Here is a 15,197-nt window from a genome sequence, read left to right on the forward strand (position 1 = left end):
CCCCGCCCGTTTTTTCGGAGGGGCCTTTAATGAAGATGGCGGGGGCGCTGGGGGGCCTAAGTTTCCCCCCACCCCCTTTCCCCGCCCTTGGGGGAAAAAATCGCGGGCCTGCCCCCGGGTCCAGGCGGAAGTGAGGGTACATCACTGAAAACCGGAGAACCGGCGACAGGCCCAGCAGAGGCCTCAGAGTCTGGCTTGTTCCTAGGCTGCCTGTCCTTATCCTTGCGTTTTTTATGCATGCTGGTAGTCGGCTGCTCCGATGGCATGACAATTAAATTTCCTACCAAAGTAATGTCGTGCGAAGTCAAAACGGCGTTTGATAGTACGTTTATTAAACCTAGCACAAAACAGACAACCTGTGACGTCGTGGTCTGGGCCTAAGCAAGGAATACAATAAGGAATGGAAGTCTTATGAGGTATTTGCTTCCCACAAGAAATGCAATTGTTAACTTTTTCTGACATTGGACTGAGGCAAGAGAAGGTTCCCCAACGGGGTACTTAGCGTTATTGAAGACTTCGGACTGAAATTAGATTTGTAAATCTCAGGTGTCGGCCGACTGGCACTTGCGAACTGCTTCTGCTTCGGGCACTGCGCAGCAAGAAAGACTGAAGAAAATGGAGTTGGATGCCTCTTATATACCCCTGGCGCACTGACGTCAGGGAAGAAGCGACAGCAACCGACGGCGGACCAAGACTTTGGAACTCAGGCCGACTGCGGGACCGCCTGACGGCAGGATAACCCAAGTGTGATGACTGCAGCAGGGTAACACGAACATCCAGGACTGCAACAGTGAACACTAACATCTACATTTATGGTAAGTGTACACAAGGTACAGTTGTGTACACTTACCATAAATGTAGATGGAGTGCATTCACTGTTGCAGTCATCACATTTGGGTTATCTGCTGGCAGCAGCCCTCAAGTCGGCCTGATTAAAGTCTTGGGTCCTGCATCGGTTGCGGTCTCCTCTTCCATGAAGTCAGGTAGTCAGGGGTATAAAGCATGACCCCGATGCCATTACATCAGTTTCTTTCCCCAGATGTCAGGAAGCAATTATATATACAAGGTTACACCTCCAACAAAAAAGCAAATACACCAAAAAGCTTTAAACATAGTAAGCAAGAAAAAAGGTATAGCCAATAGAAGTCAGGGTACTGGAGGGAGGGTAACTAGGACTGCAACAGTGAATACACTAACATCTACATTTTATGGCAAGTGTGTACAACTGTACTATGTTCGTGTTTCACCATTGCAGTCATCACATTTGGGTAGATTCCCAAAGCTAAGGATGGGAGGAGGAAATTAGATAGCATTAGGACCAGCTATAAGGCCCTGCAAGATTGCAGTGGCAAAAAAAGCTCTGGATTTAGAGAAAATTGGCAAACGGCAATGCCTGGTGAAGGTACGAACAGAACTCCAGGTAGCAGCTTCTAGGACACCCCTGGTAGGGAACCTCTGAGAAAGGCTGTAAAGGTAGATGCAGCTCTAGTTGAATGTGGTCTAAACCCCTGTGGGGTAGGTTTTCCACAGTGCTTATAGCAGAAATGAATGCAATGGTCTATCCATTTAGAAATGGGTTGCTTTGAAATGGCAGTCTCCTCTGCCCCTGCAGCAAATGCAACCAGCAGTTCAGATTTCCTGAGATGTTTAGTCCTATGGAAATAAAATCTAAGTTGTCTGTGCACAGGAGTGCAGTAGTCACTCCCCTTTGCTCTGTGGATTACAAAAGGTTGGCAAATGAATGGACAGCTTAAGGGCCACACTGGATACCACCTTGGGCAAGGAGGGACTGGTCCCAAGGGACACCCTATCCACATGAAAAATGAAACATTCCACTGCCATGACGGCCTGTAATTCAGACACCCTTCTTGCTGAAGTGATGGCTAAAAGGAAGGCTGTTTTACAAGAAAGGAATTTGCATTTGCAGCTGGCTCAAAAGGAGGTTTTTCCAATATAAAGTTAAGGTCCCAGGCTGGAGTAGTGGCTCTCCTGCGTGGTCCCATGTTCTTTGCCCCTCTGAGGGAACTGCTTCAGCAGTGGACGAGAGAAGAGGGGTTGTTCTGTGTTGTAATGTCAGTTAGGTATTGAAGAATCTGAGGTAAATTGGGCGTTGCTGTGCCAATCCCCTAAGCTTGGTTCAAGGAACAGAATCTTTTCCATTTTTCAGCATATGATTTTCTAGTATTAGGTCTCCTTGCCTCCAGAATGACAATCAAAACATTTGCTTACTGAGGGATGTTAACAGATTAGGTAATTAGCCAGGCTGCCAGGTTCAGGGTTTGTAGCTGTAGGTGCAGAATCTGGCCCTCCTGCTGGGACAGCAGGACAGGGGTCTGAGGCAGGTGCCATTGTGCCAGCAGTGACACTGCGCAAAAGGGGGTACCAGTGTTGGAGTGGCCAGTCTGGTGCAATCAGTATAGTCCTTGGTTTGTCCCGTTTGATCTTTAGTAGTACCTTGGAGAGGCAGAGGGGGAAAGGCATAAACTGACAGTTTTTCCCAGTTGAAGGACAGGGCATTCACTTTCCAAGCTTGTGGGGAGTCCTTGTGCAGAATTTTTCCAATTGGTAGTTCTGGGGGAGACAAACTGGTCTATATCTGGGCTCCCCCATTTGTTTCTCAACATGTTGAGAATCTTTGGTTCCAGTTTCCACTCACGTGGGTCCATGAGATTTCTGCTTAGGCTGTCTGCCAGTGTCTTTAGCTTTCCTGGCAGGAATCGGGCCTGTAGGTGCACATGGTAGCTCAAGACTGTTCCACAGAGCCATGGCTAGTCTGCAGAGAGGGTATGATTGGGTTCCCCCTGCTTATGTACCACATAACACTGGTGTTGTCCGTCTTTACCATTAATTGCCCTGGAAGGATGTGGTCCTTGAAGGCTGTCAGAGCATTCTGTACAGCTAACATTTCTTTGACTGATGTGTGGGTGCATTTGACTTTGGTTCCATTTGCCCTGAATGCACTTCCCTGCCAAATGAGCCCCCCCATGCAGAGTCTGATGCGTCTGTTAGGGTTTAGGCAGCAGGGGGTAGTGTGAATGGCAGTCCCTTGTTTTGGTGACAGGCGTCTGCCCAAAGGAACCATCTGTAGACAAGGAATGATAGGAATTATTGCTTCTAGATCCTGAAAATGTTGACACCATAGGCTTTTTAGATAGTTGTAGTTTCCTCATATGCAGTCTTGCACATGGAATTAGTAGAATGCAGGAGGCCATGAATCCCAGGGCTTGCAGTATTTTCCTTGCAGACAGCTGGGTCTTTGTGGCCAGTAGTTTGAAGTAGGCTGTCAAATGAACTTGCTTTTCTGGCGTGAGAAAAGCCATCTGGCAAGTTGTGTTCAGGCTTGCTCCCAGGAATACAATTTGTTGGCAAGGTAGAAGATGAGATTTATTTTAGAAGTTGGCAATTTCTGTACAAAAGCCAGATGATTCAATAGTATGTCTTGGTTTTCCGCCCGAATTAGACAATAGTCTTTGGATATTTCTTTGCCTGCAAAATGCAATGACTGGAGCTAGGCACTTTGTGAATACCCTGGGCACAGTAGATAAGCCGAAGGGCAGTGCAGAGAAAAAGTTGGTACTTACCATAACATTCTATGTTTGTATGTAGTCCTCTCGCCTATATTCTTGCTGGATGGGTTCGGAGCAGATATTCGACTCAGACTCTGCCTACACTAAAGCTAGAGAGCTTTTTACTGGCTTGAGCCTAGCCCCTTATCCCATGGTGCCTCACGGCAATTCCCCACATCTAGTTTGCAAGAAAATAATAAATACCTATCCGGTAATAATAATCAGAAAGTAGTTGTAAAATACAGGATGGGATTAGAAACAATCAATTTCAGGTAGACAATAAAGAGCAAAGTCAGGCAGCCCCCAAAACAGGTCCACTAGTTCCCCCAGAAACAGGAAGGGGGTTTGAGGGAGGGACGCAAGAATACAGGCGAGATGGACTACAAACATGGAACGTTATGCTAAGTACATAGCTTCTTTATGTTATGTAGTCCTATCTCGCCGTAATTCTTGCTGGATGGGACAGCGTCCCTAGCACCTTTATCCAGAGTGGCTCAAGCAAAGAGACTTCAGCACAGTGGACCCAAAGGATGACCTGTCCTGGGAGGCCAAATCCAATTTGTAATGAGTGACAAAAGTATGTGGTCTTGCCCAAGTAGCTGCTGCACAAATAGTATCAATTGGGAGCCTAGATCTAAAGGCACATGAAGTAGGTACAGCCCTAGTAGAGTGACCTTTAGCTTTTAACGGTAATGGTCTACCAGCTTGTTGATAAGCAAAGAATGCAATATGCAATCCGAAAGCCATTTTGAAAAAGTAATTTTTGAAACAGGTAAGCCTTTTCTTTTGTCAGAAAAGGAAACAAAGTTGATCAGATTTCCAGGTCCTGTGTATATAGAATCTGAGTATCCTGTGGACATCTAGCTGAAGTCTAAAAAAAAAAAAATAGAGTATCGAGTGGTTTGGAAAAAACACAGGTAGCTCAATGGTAGTATTCAGGTTGTGTTCTAAGCATACCTTAGAGAGAAAGGAAGGGTTTGTCTTAAGAGACTATCCTTGTAAAAGATAATACAAGATCGAATATAGTTAGGGCTTGAAGTTCTCTCCTAGCCGATGTTATAGCTACCAAGAACAGGGTTTTCCATAACAATTTTAAGTCTGACGACGAGGATGGTTCAAAGGGTGCAGACAAAGATGAGGACGAAAGTCAAGTCCCAGGGTTCTAAAGGTTGTTTTATTGGGGGCCTAAGAACAACTCCTTTTAATGTGGTTTTACAGAGGGAGTGTTGCATGATTGGATTTCCCATGAAACCAAAATGGAAATTGGAAATGACAGCTAATTCAACTCTAAACTATAGTGGCTGCCGCTCCTTCATGAAAAATTGTTAGGAAGGATAAAATGCATTCTAAAGGAGCTGTATATGGATCTAAGCCCCGGTTTGTAGCCCAAAGGGAAAACCTTTTCCATTTGCTAGAATATAGTTTGAGTATAAGGTTTATGGGATGAAATTAGGATGTTTGACCATTGGAGATAAGGGACTGCACCTGGCTATACGTGGAATTGGAGCAGCCATGCTGTCAATTTGAGGGTGTGGATGGAGGGGTGGAACTGTTCCGATTGATGAATCAGATCTGGAGATGGATCCAGAATCCATGGTTCCTCCAAAAGGTAGGACCACAGGAAAGGAAACCAAACTTGTCGAGGCCAGTAAGGAACAATGAGGATGAAGGAACTCAACTGTCTTGCTTTCTGTATTACTTTGGGTATGAGTGGAAAGGGAGGAAAAGCATAGAGAAGTCCCGGGGGTCAATCGTGAACTAGAGCATCCCTGGGTTACATCCCCAGATGGGGAATGAGGGCAAAGTAGCTGCTGCATTTGTTCAGGTGAGTGGCAAATAGATCGCAGCAAGGCTGGCCCCATTTGTGAAAGATATTTGTAACCACTGATTCAGGGACGACTCGTGAGGCATCAGAATTGCTCAGCTGAGTTTGTCTGCTATTACGTTGGATTTCCCTAGGATATGCGTTGCTATCAGGAAGCGTCGAGTATCCATCGCCCATTTCCAAACTCAAGGCTTCTCTGCAAAGCAGGTAAGACTTGGTTCCCAATTGTTTATGTACCACGCAACAGACATGTCTGAATCGCAATCGTTCCAGTGGGAAGGGAGCTGTGAAGTGCTTGCAACGCATACAGCACCATTCTCATCTCCAGAACACTGCTGTACAAGTGGTTCTCGTAGTTTTGCCAAGTACCTTGGACTGTCTTTCCCAGATAATGCCCCCCCACCTTATCTGGAAAGCGTCTGTGGTCAAAACTGCTTTCTCTTGGGGAGGAACAAGCGGACGACCTATGACAAGTTGTTTCGTGTGTAACCACAATGTCAGATCCCTTTGCATGCATTTGTTAATATCTGTTGAGATAATGGCAAGTCTTGCATCGACCATTGTGCAAACAGCATCCACTGGAGAATCCTCATATGTAGATGAGCAACAGGAACCAATAAGATGGCAGAAGCCATAGTCCCTAGGACTGTACTACTTTGGCCTGGATGTTTAATAAGGATCTGACTGCATGGAGATTCCACTCTTTCCTGTGTTAGCTTTACTGACATGGTGGTTGTGTCCACTTCTGAGCCTAGATATACAATATTCTGCGAGGGAGGTAAGACTGACTTTTGCAAGCTGACAGTGATGCAGAGGCTGGTGAACAAGGGATAGAGTCTTGTCCCTGGTTCTTATGAGTTGATACTTGGTGGAAGCAGTGAGGAACCAGTCTAGGTACGGAAACACCTGGAAACCTTGATGTCTCAGGTGAGCAGTTACCACTGCCATGCATTTGGTAAACACTCTGGGGGCTGTAATGAGGCCAAAGGGCAGTGTTCTGAACTGAAAATGGCTGGCTCCCAGCCGGAAGTTAAGTGTCTCCTGGAGTGCCTGTCCATTCTGATGTGGTAGCACGCATCCTGGAGATCGATTGAGCACATCCAGTTGTCTTTTCCGATAAAGGGAAATATCGACTGCAGGGTGACCATTCGGAACTTTGATTTTCTTTCATGCTTGTTGAACCTGCTGAGATCTAGAATTGATCTCCAGTCCCCTGTCTTTTTTGGAACTAAAGAATTGAAAGTTCCGGATCCTCCCTGCCCTGCAGGGACTTCTTGGATGACTTTGTAGCAACAAGATGACCTCTGATGTTGCACGGTCTAGTTGGATGGGTGGTACGTCTGAAGAGACCAGTTTGTTGGGGGTTCGGTAATAAAGGGAATCTGGCAACCTCTGGCTATTACTGTGTGTACCCAATGATCTTGAGTGATGGCCAGGCACTTGGGTACAGCGATATACGACCCCTGACTGCCTCCAGAGACAGTCGGGCAACCCCTCAAGGTCGATGGAAGGGACGATCACAGAAAGCTGTCTCCCTGATGTTGCAGACCTCCACCATGAGGGTAGCATCTTCCATTATATCCTCCCCCTCTGCCCCTGGGGGAGGGTTGACCTTGTGCCTGAAGGAAAACCTTTTTGGGATTTGCAGAACCACATTTTCCCTCCTGTATTACCCTAGGGTCTGGATAGGAGAGAGAAAAGGACTCCAACTGCAGATAAGGCTTTTCCTTCCAGCTCGCACCTAGTCAAAGTCTCTCACTTGGGGTCCAAAAAGAGATGAACCATCAAAGGGAACGTTAGTGAAGTAAGAGACTAAGGATTCTGTAAAATTACAAAGCCGCATCCACGAATGTATTCTGAGGGATATTCCTGCTGTGGCTGCCCTGCTCACTCCATCTGCTGCATAGGAGATCAGCCTCATGGAGGAGTTAGCTATGGAAGAGTGGAGAGCTGCGCAAAACCTTGTCCATGGAACCTGGAGCTACTGAACCCTGGAGGGTATTCTCAACTATTTCAGAAGATCCCTCTGCAGATGAGAGGAATGAGTCAGGTAATTCAGCGATCTTAGTGTAAATGCCACTGAAGAAAACGTATGCTTCCCATACCTATCCATCGCCCTGGACTCCTTGTTAAGAGGATGGATATTAGAAGACGTCTCAGAATTCCTTCTTGGTGGCCACCACAATAGCATCAGCTGAAACTCCCTTGCTAAGGAAAGACTTGACCTCAGGTGCTGTCAAATGTTTGGCCTCCTCGGGATGGCTTCCACTGAATCTGGAGAGGTCCATGCGTTCCGTGAAATGACCCCCAAAAGTTGGTCTTAAGGTGGTGCCACCCAAGAGGTGGAAGGTCAGGAGCCAAAGGATCAAGATAGACGGATTCATCCTCAGTAGGGTTAGAGGTCTTCCAATCACCCCTCTAAGGATTTCTAGGATGTCAGAGGAGACTTCCTCAGAGGGAGAGCTAGGGAATCCTTCTGATTCCTCTAAATCAGTGTCTGATGTGACAGACTCAGGGGAATCGACATGTTCCCTCTTACATAACCTCTTCCAAGGGAGCTCTCCAGCAGGATAATCTGGGGCGGTCTCGGAAGAGGGAGCGCCACCTCCAATGGGGGCTACTTGTGCCCCAGGTTCCCTATGCTGTGGGGGTGGCGGGGAGGTTTCTGCCTGCTGCTGGTGGGACACAGGTTCCAAAGGAATGGCTTTGGCAGAGGATAAAGCCTTCTCTATAGCTTCGAAAGCCTCCCCCCCCCCCCCGCTCCGAAGACTACCTCTGCTCCGAGGGGGCAGATGGTAGACTCCTAGCAAGAGTGAACGGCTCTGAAGCAGAAGTGGGAGCTGAGCTGAGGCTCCAAGAGGGAGGGTCGGTTCTGAAGAGAACCCAGGGTGACTGTCCCTCTTGGACTGAGCCATCAAGGACAGAGTAATTGGCTTAGAGGAAACAAGCTGAATCCCTGGAGCCGAAGGGATGAAGACAGAGGAACCTGACTTAATAGGCTCAGAGAGCAAAGCAGTCAGAGGAACAGAGATCTGTACGAGGGATGGCTCAGAGATCTTTGGGTCTGGAGGGGTCAATTTTCAAACCAGAGCTGGATCCGAAAGCAACCTCTTCACACCCTCTCAGTGTCATCTGATAGAATCCTGGAGGATCTGGTGGAGACTGAAGGGGACCTTCTCAAATAGGCGATCTCAAAATAGGAGATATGGTCTATGTCAGGCAAAACCTTTGGTACCAAAGAGTTTCGGAACCGAAGGAATAGACTGCACCGAAGATAAAGCAGAGTTGGAACCAGAACTCCTGGGTTCAGACGCTTTTAGACTTTTTGGTCTGCTGCGAAGTTGGGGCCAATGATTTTCTCAGAGGATTTTGGAGCTGCCCGACAGCTGTTCCTGGAAGGAACTGGTCATGAGACCCCTGTCAATAAGCGCTCTTCCTTTCATTTAACACTCTTGTACCAAGAGTGACAGAAGGTGCAAGGTTCCTGTAAATGGGCTTTGCACCGACAATATACGCAACTGGTGTGGCGGTCTAAGATATTCTGCGTACACCTGTTGCATTTTTTGAAGCTTGAAGGGCGATGATCCTTATCTTTAGACATAGCTAAAGACTAAAAAATAAAGGTGCAAAGATATATATATTTTTTTATATATATAACACACAGTGAGGAAAGGCCCTCTAATTTAAATGGGCCGTACAGTCCCAAGGGAGGAATAGGGGTTGAAAACTTTCATAAAACATAAGCAAAACACAGAAAATATACATTTAAATACATACACATACATACACATATATACATACACACATACACGAGCCAGTAAAAGAACCTCGAAGCTTTCACAGCAAATGAGATCTGGGGAACTGGCATGAGGCACCATGGGATAGGGGCTAGCCTCAAGCCAGTAAAAAGCTCTCGAGCTTTAGTATAGCCTGAGTCGGAGCCAAATATCGGCTCCGAACCCATCCAGCGAGAATTACGGCGAGACAGGACTACATAACATCGAATAGTGCATGGCTTTGAAGTGTGGGTATCTTCTGCAGGATTCCCTTATAGGGATGTGCAGGTAAGCCTCCTTTAAATCCAGTGTTGTCAACCAGGCATCTCTGCCTAGCTTAGGAAGCAGCTGGTGAAGAGTTAGCATCCTGAATTTTGGAATCACCAAACATGTGTTTAGAATAGAGAGGTCCAGTATAGGACGCCAGGAGTTGTCTTTTCTGGGTACCAGGAAAAGTCTTGAGTACAAGCCTTGTCCCCGTTCCTCTTCTGGAATAGGCTGAAGAGCCCTGATGCTTGACAGTGAGAATTTGCTTTTGAGCCTCTGCCCACTGATTTGGAGGTAGGTCTGGCCATCTGTTTGGGGTTGGTAAGGAGTGAAAATGGAATCTGTATCCTTGGGAAACTATTTAAAACCCATTTGTCCTGGGTAACGAGTTCCCAATTTTTTGCCTGCCGGGCAATCTTTCCCCCTAAGGGAACAGTTGTGCAGGGCTTGGAAGATAAGTCATTAAGACAATTCACCATGGAGGAGTCTTACCACTCCCTGCTTTGGAAGTGGGAGCCCCCCACCGCTTAGCCCGGTGAGTACTTGGGACTGAAGCCTGAGTGTTCCGCTGGTTCTGGACTGAGGCGGCCTGGAAAAGTACAGTTGTGTACACTTACCATAAATGTACATGTTAGAGAGAGTATTCACTGTTGCAGTCATTGCATTTGGGTTATCTGCTTGCAGTAGCCCTCAGTTGGCCCGGATTAACACAGTCTTGGGTCCTGCGTCTGTTGCTGTCCCCTTCTATGAAGTCAGGTCATCAGGGGTATAAAACACGCAGCAGACGCTATTACATCAGTTTTTCTTGCCCCAGATGTCAGGTGTTCCCCTAATGGGGAGCAATTAAAAATATAAATACAAGGGTATACCTCCAACAAAAAAGCAAATACACCAAAAAGCTTTTTGAGCATAGTGAGAATCGAGGTATAGCCAAATGAAGAAAGAAGGCTGGAGGGAGGGTAACCAAGACTGCAACAGTGAATACACTTGAACATCTACATTTCTGTTAAGTGTACACAACTGTACTATGTTCTCACTGTTGCAGTCATTATATTTGGGTAGATTCCCAAAGTTAAGGTTGGGAGGAGGAATTTGAATACAATTAGTACCAGCTACAAGGCCCTGCAGTGGCAAAACCAGCTCTGGATTTACAGAAAATTGGCAAATGAATGTTTGGTGAAAGTATGTACAGAACTCCAGGTAGCCGCTTTTAGGATGTCCCTAGTAGGGACACCCCTGAGAAAGACTGTAGAGGTAGATGCAGCCCTGGTTGAATGGGGTCTGATGCCCTGTGGGATAGGCTTTCCATGATACTTATAGCAGAAATGAATGCAGTGGCCTATCCATTTTGAAATGGTTTTAAAATAGCTTTCCCCTCTGTCTCTGCAGCAAATGCCACCAGCAGTTCAGATTTCTTTTGAGGTTTAGTCCTGTCCAAGTAGAATCTTAAGCTGTCTGTGCATCTAAAGAGTGCAGTATCCGTTCCCCTTTATTCTGTGGGTTAGGGAAGAAGGTAGGCAAATGAATGGACTGATTAAGAGCTACGCTGGATACCACCTTTGGCATGGAGGGATTGGTTCTGAGGAACACCCTGTCCACATGAAAGATGATGAAAGGTTCTGCCATAAGGGCCTGTAATTCAGATACCCTTCTTGCAGAAGTAATTGCTAGAAGGAAAGCCATTTTCCAGGAAATAAATTTTAAATCTGCAGTAGCAGCTGGCTCGAAAGGAGGAAGTGAGTTTCTCCAAGACAAAGTTAAGATCCCAGGCTGGAGTTGGAGCTCTTCTGGGTGGCCTTAAATTTTTGACCCCTCTGAGAAACTGCCTGAGCAGTATGTGAGAAGAGGGGAGGCTCTGTGCTATAATGAGCTGAAATGGCTGAGGCATAAGGACAGGCCCTTATGAAGCATCTCAATCAAGTACTGTAGTATCAGAGTTAAAGTGGACACTGCTGCATTCATTCCTTGAGACTGGTTCCAGGCACAATCTTTTCCATTTTGCAGCATAATATTTTCTACTACTAGGCCTCCTTGCCTTTAAAATAACCATCACAGATTTACTGAGGGCTGGTAAAGGGGAGATTAGGTAATTAGCCAGGCTGCTAGGCTCAGGGTTTGCAGCTGAGGGTGCAGAATCTAGTTCTCCTGCTGAGACAACAGGGAAGGAGTCTGAGGTAGGTGCCATGGAGCCAAGCGTGACTCTGCGCAAGAGTGGGTGCAATTAAAATCATTCTTGGCTTGTCCTGTTTGATCTCTAGTAGTACCTTGGGGAGCAGAGGAGGAAAGGAAAACTGATAGGCGTTTCCAGCTGAAGGATAGGGCATTCACTTTCCAAGCTAGCTTGCGGGGAATCTGGGCACCCCCATTTGCTTGTCAACATGTGGAAAATCCTTGGTTCCAGTTTCCACTCGTGTGGGTCCATGAGGTTTCTGCTTAGTCCGTCTGCCAGTGTATTTAGTTTTCCTGACAGGAATTGTGCTTGTAGATTCACTTGGTAGCTCAAGACTGTTCCACAATGCCATGGCTAGTCTGCAAAGGGGTAAGAATGTGTACCCCCCCATGCTTGTTTATGTACCACATGACAGTGGTGCTGTCCATCTTTACCACTAGTTGTCCTGGAAAAATGTGGTCCTTGAAGGCTGTCCGAGCATTCTGTACAGCTAACATTTCCTTTTGGTTTATGTGTAGGTGCATTTGACTGGTTCCATTTGCCCTGAATGAACTTCCCTGCTAGGTGAGCCCCCCCATGCATAGTCGGATGAGTGTTAAGATTTGGCCAGCAGGGGCTAATGTGAATGGTAGTCCCCTGTTTTGGTGGGAGGCCACTGCCCACCAAAGGAACTCTAGGTGTAGGCAAGGTATGATAGGAATCCTTGCTTCTAGATCCTGTGAATGTTGACACCACAGGCTTTCGAGATACAATTGTAGTTTCCTCATATGCAGCCTTGCATATGGAATTAGAAAAATGCAGGAGCCCATGAACCCCAAGGCTTGCAGTATTTGCCTTGCAGATAGCTGGGTTTTTGTGGCCACTTGTTTGAAGTTGTCAAATTAATCAGTTTCTCTGGTGTGTGGAAAGCCATCTGGGAAGTTATATTCAAGCTTGCTCCCAGGAATGTAATTTGTTGACAGGGTACCAAGTGTGACTTCTTTTCGTTTATGGTGAACCCCAGACAAGTCAGTACCCTTTGAACAAGGGCCAGATTTAAAGGTATGTCTGGTCTTTTTGACTGAATTAGACAATCATCCAGGTATGGGTATTTTTGAATACTACTTTGCCAGCAAAATGCAATAAAGTACAGTTTTGTACCTACCATAAATGTGGATGTTAAGTGTTCACTCTGCTGCAGTCATCACACTTGGGTTATCCTGCTGTCAGGCGGTCCCCACAGTCGGCCCGAATTCCAAAGTCTTGTTCCGGCGTCTGTTGCTGTCGCTTCTTCCGACGTCAGTGCGCCAGGGGTATAGAGGCATCCGATACCATTTTCTTCAGCTTTTCTTGCCCCAGATGTCAGGTGCCCCCAATAGGTAGGAAAAAAAATATTATATTGTATATATTTACACACACACACACACACACACACACACACACACACACACACACACACACACACACACACACACACACACACACACACACACACACACACACACACACAGCTATATAAAAATAAAACAAAACCCTTAGGCACAAGCAAATACACCACAGAGGCAGTATAGGATAGAGTGGTAGAGATAAATTCAGCTGTTTCAGAGGGGATGGAGGGAGGTTAACCTTGACTGCAGCAGGGTGAACACTCGAACATCTACATTTATGGTAGGTACAAAACTGTACTATGTTCATCGTGTTACCCTGCTGCAGTCATCACACTTGGGTTGAATCCCAAAGCTAAGGATGGGAGGTGGAGTCAAACAGGGTTAGAAGAAGCTAGTAGGCCCTGCAAAACTGCAGTGGCAAAACCAGCTCTAGTCTCAGAATATAGAAGTAGGTGATGGTGTTTGGTGAAGGTGTGCACTGAACTCCAATTTGCAACTTCCAGAATATCCTTGGATGGCACTCCCCTGAGAAAGGCTGCTGATGTAGCTGTAGCCCTGCTGGAGTGGGACCTAATGTTAGCAGGTACTGGTTTCCCATGATGTGAGTAACAGAAACGTATGCAATGCCTTATCCATTTAGAAATGGTCTGTTTTGAGACAGCTTTTCCTTGTGATCCCGTAGCATAGGCTACAAAGAGCTGGTCAGTTTTTCTGAGAGCCTTAGTTTTATCCAAGTAGTAACGTAATTGCCTGTGAATGTCCAAAGAGTGCAGGAGTCTTTCTCCTTTGTTCTGAGGATTTGGGAAGAAGGTTGGCAAGTGAATGGTTTGGTTTAGGGCCACACTAGATACCACCTTTGGCATAAAGGATTAGTTCGTAGAGAGACTCTGTCTTGATGAAAAATGAGGAAGGGCTCCACTGCCATTAGTGCCTGTAGCTCAGACTCTTCTAGCTGAGGTTATTGCTAGTAGTACGGCAGTTTTCCTAAATTAGCTGTAAAAGATGGTTCAAAGGGCGGCAGTGTAAGCTTTTCCAGAACAAAGTTTAGATCCCAAGTAGGTGTTGGAGCCCTCCTTGGCGGTCTTAAGTTCTTAGCCCCTCTGAGGTACTGTCTTAGGAGTGGATGTGAGAATAGAGGAGGATCCGTGCTGTAATGAGCTGAAATTGCTGAGGTGTGGATCTTAGATGAAAAGGAAAGTCCTTTGTGTAACATTTCAGTTAAATATTGTAGAATCTGAGGGATGTTTGGATCAAGGGGATTTAGGCTTTTAGCCTGGTTCCAGGCACAAAATCTTTTCCATTTGTCTGAATAGGTTTTCCTGGTGCTGGGCCTCCTAGCCTCCAGAATGACATCCATAACAGCTTTGGATAAAGGTGTTGGCTGGTTGTTTAGGTAATTTGCCATGCAGCCAGGTTTAAAGTCTTGAGCTGGCTGTGTAGAATCTGATTGTCTCACTGGGTGAGCAGGTGAGGAATTTGTGGCAAAATCCATGGTGGGCCATGGGCCATGTTCCTTAAAATTGGATACCAATGCTGGCGTGGCCAGTCTGGTGCAACGAGTATCATTTGTGGCCACTCTAATCTGACTTTCAGCAGTACCTTTGCTAGAAGAGGCAGTGGAGGGAAGGCATACACTGTTAATGTTTTCCAACTGAAAGAGGGCGTCCACTTTCCAAGCTGATGGATGGCAGGTCCTTGTGCAAAATTTTGGAAGTTGGTGGTTGTGGGGGCTTGCAAACAGATCTATGTCTGGGCGTCCCCATTTTTGAGCTATCATTGCAAATACCTGTGGATCTAGTCTCCATTCGTGTGGATCCATGATGTTTCTGCTTAGGTCATCTGCCAATGTGTTTCTTTCCTGGCAGGAATTCTGCTTGTAATTGAACCTGGTAAGACAGTGCAGTGTTCCACAATGTCATTGCTTGCCTGCATAGAGGGTAGGAATGTGTGCCCCCTTGCTTGTTTATGTACATTACTGTGGTATTGTCCGTCTATTAGTTGTCCTGGGTGTAGGAGGTCCTTGAAGGCTGTTAGGGCATTCTGTACTGCTAGCATTTTTTTGATTGATATGCAGATGCCTCTGATCTGAAGTCCATTTGCTCTGAATGCACTGCCCTGCCATGTGTGCTCCCCAGGCATAGTCCGATGCATCTGTTGTCATAGTTTGCCTGGCTGTGGGTAAGGTGAAAGGCTGACCCTTGAGGTGACATGCCTGTACCCACCACA

General features: G+C 46.4%; 1 protein-coding gene across 3 annotated transcripts in view; it reads right to left on the minus strand.

The window, feature by feature from the left end:
* Positions 1 to 15,197, minus strand: part of CTNNB1 (catenin beta 1) — a 756,935-nt gene that overhangs the window by 272,988 nt on the left and 468,750 nt on the right. The window lies entirely within an intron of this gene.

Source organism: Protopterus annectens, chromosome 3.part0 (assembly GCF_019279795.1).
Source record: "Protopterus annectens isolate FY-2018-M chromosome 3.part0, PAN1.0, whole genome shotgun sequence".
In the NCBI taxonomy this organism is placed as follows: domain Eukaryota; kingdom Metazoa; phylum Chordata; order Ceratodontiformes; family Protopteridae; genus Protopterus; species Protopterus annectens.